The following is a 6,668-nucleotide window of genomic DNA, read 5'->3' as shown; positions in this document are numbered from 1 at the left end:
TGTGAATAATTTTAATTTTAGTTTATATAATATATTAATAATTGGATTTTTTTTGCTGTTGAAACACTCAGAAAACTTAAATATAGCTAAAACACAAAAAGCATGTGTGCGATCTCTCTAGGTAGAAATGTAACTCTGGATATTAGATTTATTATAGTGACAAAAAATGCATTAGTACTGAAGACAAACTGACGAAAGACATTTAGAATTCAGAATAATTTCTTTTTTATATTTCAATAAATTTGCTGTGTTTTCTCATTGTTGAATTCAGCAATAACCTGCATTCAGAATGAGACTCAATGAGCACCACAAATTTGAATAGCCTATCGAGCTGAAAGTATTTGGGGCGTTTTAAAGATTCACTGATCCGTGATTGAGAGGCGTGGAGTCGGACACTTTCTGCTTTCCGTGAAGTCACCTGATCTACATTAAATGAAACTACGCAGTTTATATAGGCTACTGTTTTCATTCGAGCAAAACCAAAACACCTGCTGTTTATTTTGAATTACAATGTTTTATTTTCTTGGCAATACAAAACTGAGGATGTTCTAGAATGAGCTGAATCTGTAGGCTATGTCATATAGGGCCTACAGTTTTACAATAAATGTAGTCCTATCAGTATCATTTTGAATGCAGTTTTTTATTTTTATTTTAATAAGAGTGAGCTCAGAGGAAATAATGAACTTAAAACAATCTTAAAATCTGAAATACATTCATACTAATGATCAAGATATAGCAGAAGCAGTGAGCTTTCAGAAACCTGTTGGTCAAGATGTTAGAGATGTCTTTAAGTTAAAAAAAAAAAATATATATATAGCTGCGAGCAGCTATTGCGGGCCCAAGCCGGTGGCACCGCCACCCTGGTGCCTTTAGTTACACTAAAGCCACCGGGGTGGCGGTGTCACCGGCTTGGGCCCTCCATCGCTGCTCGCAGCTATATTTATATATATATATATATATATATATATATATATATATATATATATGTGTGTATATATGCCAGTTGGTGGCGCTATAACTTTGACTCCCAATAGTTACATCCATCTGATCGGCCTCTTACCACGAACACACTGCTGAAGTTTCATCAAGATCAGTTAACGTATGCAGAAGTTATATTACTTCGTGTTTCTCTTTTCTCGCCATTGTTTCCTCGCCACGGCCAAACCATTCGAGATATCAAAAATCCGTCCGGAATTTATCATCCTCAATGTCTTGACTTCATGCTGACCGAGTTTGGAGGCAATTGGATGAATTCTCTAGGATGAGTACATCAAATTCCACAGCATGCGTTTTTCAAACAACCCATAATAGCCGACTTCCTGTTGGGCGGAGCTAATAACTTAGAGTGCGGAAGTTGTTCGGCCCGATGAGATCTATATGTGTACCGAGTTTCATATTAATTCATGCAAGCGTGTTTGATATATGGACCAAGTTTTTAGACCGTGTCCAAGGGGGCGCTGTTGAGCCCCCCTGCCACGCCCGGGTACCAGCTTCAGCCCGGCTCTGATGACTGTGGGTTCTGACCTGTATGCAAAGTTTCAAGAGTTTTTGAGCATGTTAAGGGCCCCAAAAGTGGCAAAAAGGCAACAAAAAAAATAATGAAGAAGAAAAAAAAATAAAAATAATAATCCTTACGAAAACAATAGGGCCTCCGCCCTTTCAGGGCTTGGGCCCTAAAAACTACACAAATCCCAGTAACACTGACATGAAACATTCTGTGCGTTATAAAAATGTGCAGCAAAATGTGTAGTGAATGCCCATTTATATTTACACCAATAACTTCTCACGTTATCGGAAACTTGGTGAAGAATGACTTTGGATAATATGTGGCTATAAGCAAACTAATGAAATTCTTCCTTGTGTTCTGCTGTAGCCCTACTGTGTTTTCCTCGCCTCAGGATGGCGCTTGTTCTCAGTGTTGTGGTTTCTATATGAGTCGCTGTACTGTGTTTTTTGTCCTCTACACTAGACGGCACTGTTGTGACCATATTAAGACACACGGGATGGAATGTCCATATTAAGATAAAGACCATATTAAGACAATGGCGAGACGCGGAGTGACTTCTCGGTTGAACTCTGTTGTACATTCTGTCGCAACTTCTGTTTGCTTTGAGACTTATAGGCTACTGTCCTCGATGTCGGAGTCAAAAATGTTTACACAGCGAACAAACATGTTTGAATGTTTTTAATTAACGTTTATTTTATATGGAGACATGAACAAACCTCAATAAGAGAAGCAGTGAAAGTGAAAATGAACGGAAAACGAGGACGATAATGTGCGCTGTGTGTGTGTGTGTGTTATCAATAGGTTAAAGTATCGACTAATCAGTGATTTAATGTTCGCAGGTAAATAAGGATTAAACCAGAGCACGATCATCACGTCCTTAATTTAACTGGGTTAAAATGTAAAATTAAACAACTAAAATGACAATAAAATTAGCTGGTGTATAGTCTTTCATAGACAACTCACTTACAAAAAATGATATTATTATATCCTCCACAATTCCATTATTATTGTTGCAGCAGTAAAACTGTGGTAGAAATAATTAAAATAGACATGAATAACAAAGATTCTGAATTGTATTTTTAAAATTTTGTTTTTTAAATATTATAACAACAAAGATTCTGATTTTTTTTTAATTAAAAATAATATAAAACAACAAAGATTCTGAAAGATATTTATTAATATAATAGTTTATATATTAACAACTTATTTATTAAATATTCATAATTCGATTTTTTTAAATAACTTTTTATTTAAAATAAAGACCCTAAAAGCCTCTTTCAATTTTCTTTTTTCAATACCCTAACCCTAACATACAAAAAAAACTTTCTTGAAAAGACTGAGTGGAAATGTTCTGGTAATATCAGAAAGTGGTAAAAATATAAATCATCGCGTGGCATTTGTCAAACACAGAGCCAAATGTAAAGCATCACACTTTTCAGCGTGTTACCTAATGATTGTCCAGATCAGCGTGTCTGTTGTCTTGTAATGGTTAGTGTTCTTTCCTTTCACTCGTTTGCGTAAGAGACTCGTTTGAGGTCATCGGTCTTATCAGCGCCCCTCATTCAGAAAGGCTTTGTTTCTGCGGATAACCCTTGTTCATATCAGAAAAATACTGATTGAGCTGGAAAAACTCAATTTACCTCACAAGTTGATCTTTACAGAAACATTTGTGACAGGTTGAACTGGCAGAGGAGTTCAGGAAAGGCATGTCGATTTCCCAGTTTCCTCAAGCCAGTTTGAGCGATCTGTCCCAGACAGAAACATAGCGTTGGCCCAGATTCGGCCCACATCTGGTACACATGCATTCCACATCTGCTAGATTTGGGCTGGATCTGGGCTGACACTTTAGAATGAGGGTACATTTACATGGCAAACGATATGGTTAAAACGGAGAAGTTTTTCCTTTGAGTTTTTCGCGTTCAGACGACACCAATAGGCTTGTTTGAGATGCGCCTTGCCTCGCCTGAAATGTAGGCGAGAGTAGGCGGCTGCAGTGAGAGGCGGAGTGAAAAAAGCGCAGGCAAGCCGGACAGTTCTCCCTTCTCGCAGTGGATCTGACACCTGCGAGATCAACGATGGATATCGCGGGATTCGCGGGATTCACGCTCGTGCACAGTGTTGCTAATAAACTGGATGTAATTTAAGTTCTGTTGCTTTTATATGAAAATAAATATAATGAACAAGACACCCAAAGTAGCCTACTTATTTAATTCCATTCCAAATACATGTTTATCAGTCTTTTTTTCTTTAATACAGACATGTGTTTTTTAGGCCTACTTCCAGCCACTGCCTTGGATGAAATCAACTGAAGATAAAATACATTACATCTCTCAAGATCTGATTAAACAACTCCACAAACAGCATTACCAGCTTCACTTATTAGTAACTAGACTGACTTTATTTCTGTCAGACGTCTACAGAAGTTCTTATTGAGAATTAACAGAGGTTTAGATGTTGATTACTTATTTGAAAGTAATAGTTTGATTTGATGTTACCATTGTGGCGATCAGTGTGTGCTTTAGTCAGGCTCTTGACTTTTTAACATTAGTTTTTCTCAGGCAGCTGTGTCTGTTTGTTATGGCGAGAACAGCAAGAGAAAATATAATCAGATGCTGTAAGCTGATTGATGATAAGAGTATAATCATCATGTAGTGGCTTAGCTCATTGATTATGTGTGAGGTTTATACAGGTAGTATGTCATTCATTTTGTTTTATTGTTGTGATTCTACAGCAAGAGAATAATAGAATTTAATCAGACCGTCAAATGATTTTTAACACACCATTTACATATTTTGGGCTCCTGTAAAATTTACTCGCACACAGATATCAAGAATCAGCATATGAATCTCAACAATGGTAACATGCTTCATGGTGCAATGCATTCTGGGAGCTATGGATAAGTTTCATATGATGCACTCAGAATTAGGGCTGGGCGATTTAAATCGCGATATTGTTATGCGCATCTCGTCAGTAAAGCCGGTTCCTTGATTAGTAGTAAATCACCATCACCTGCTTTCAGATGAAGCGGCATTTAGGGCTGAGGAGATAATTAAGTGATTAATTTAGTGATGATTGAGCATTATTGAAGACACCTGATGTTAACAAGCAGAATCACTGAAGGAGAAAATCACAAATTGTAAGTTACCATTAAGGTGATGGGTGTTTGCTTTAGTTGGGCTCTAGACCATTATATGTTTACTTTAATATTTACTTTTGTTTGTCTGCTGTTATTGATTTATAACAGTTAAATGAACAAAGTAAAATGTTATCTTATAGTGTTGGTTATGTTTTGACATAATCATGCTGTGATCTGAAAAAGGAAACTTATTGAGATAGTTTAGCTTAACTTGTTAGCAGCAGTTTAGTTATTCCTCAGCCTATGATTATCAGTACTTTACTTATAATTCAAAATATTTAATGAACATTGTTCTGATCAAAAGACATTCAGATAAATTCATTTAAAACACAGACATCAATAATCAGCCTGTGAATCTCAACAATGGTGACAATAATAAAGCATGTTGCAGTGGCTGCCACCAATCACAACTCATTAATGGCTCCCATCATGCATTGCGGTATGAATAAAGTATGATCTGAATTGTCTATGTAATTTACTTTTCCTAATTGAATATTCTGCTCCTCACCATTGTTGAGATGCATAGACTGAATCTTGACATCTGTGTGTGCCTAAAAGAATGATTTTTTTTTTGTTGTTAAAAAACAACTTTTAAGAAATCCTTTATATTATATCAAAAATTCTGGGCATCGAAGTCAGAAAGAAGGATTTTAATGAGTTCAGTGATCAAGTTCAAATGATGATTGTCATAACATAACCAACACCATCAGATCACTTTTTTCTTTGTTCAACTGGTGATTATAATTCAGAAACAACAGACAAACAAAATCTAGAGTTAATAATATATGGGTCAAGAGTCCAACTAAAGCAACCATTGATCGTCATAACGGTAACTTACAATTTGTGATTTTCTCCTTCAGTGATTCTGCTTGTTAACATCAGGTGTCTTCAATAAAGTTCAATCATCACTAAATTAATTACTTAATTATCTCATTAACTTAAACACTCTTGAGTGTGGACTCATACACTCCCAGGAGTGTTAATTTAACACTGGAGTTTTTTGCTGTGTACAAAGAGCCGTAGTTAACTGACAAGCTGAGCCATATCGCATTAATTATCGCTGGCGATACGTCCGCGATATTAATGTGATATGGCTCAGCTTGTCAGTTAACTACGGTTCTTTGTAGTAAATGCCGATCCATCTGAAAGCAGGTGATGGCGATGTACTACTAATCAAGGAACCGGCTTTACTGACGAGATGCGCATAACAATATCGCGATTTAAATCGCCCAGCCCTACTCAGAATGCATTGCAGCATGAAGCATGTCACCATTGTTGAGATTCATATGCTGATTCTTGATGTCTGTGTGCAAGTAGAACTTTCGGTAGTCTAACATGTGTAAATGGGGTTTTAAAAATCATTTGATGTTCTGATTAAACTGTGCTGGATCTCTTGCTGTAGAATCACAACAATAAAACAAAATGAATGACATACTACCTGTATAAACCTCACACATAATATCAGTGAGTTAAGCCACTACATGACGATGACTATATTCTTATCATCAATCAGCTGACAGCATCTGATTATATTTTCTCTCACCATAACAAGCAGACACAGCTGCCTGAGAAAAACTAATGTTTAAAAAGTCAAGAGCCTGACTAAAGCACACACTGATCGCCACAATGGTAACATCAAATCAAACTATTACTTTCAAATAAGTAATCAACATCTAAACCTCTGTTAATTCTCAATAAGAACTTCTGTAGACGTCTGGCAGAAATAAAGTCAGTCTGGTTAGTAATACATGAAGCTGGTAATGCTGTTTGTGGAGTTGTTTAATCAGATCTTGAGAGATGTAATGTATTTTATCTTCAGTTGATTTCATCCAAGGCAGTGGCTGGAAGTAGGCCTAGTTCTTGTGTTTCTCTTTCCTTCAGTGATTCTGCTTGTTAACATCAGGTTAATCATTATTCAATCACTTAATTATCTCATTACCTCCAACACTGATTCAGTGTTACATTAAACAGCCTGTAGTGTGCACACTAAGCAGTGTTCATTTCATCTGGGCAAACCCATGTGGG

Source organism: Abramis brama (assembly GCF_963993115.1).
Source record: "Abramis brama genome assembly, chromosome: 1".
In the NCBI taxonomy this organism is placed as follows: Eukaryota; Metazoa; Chordata; class Actinopteri; order Cypriniformes; family Leuciscidae; genus Abramis; species Abramis brama.
This window is presented reverse-complemented; position numbering follows the sequence as displayed.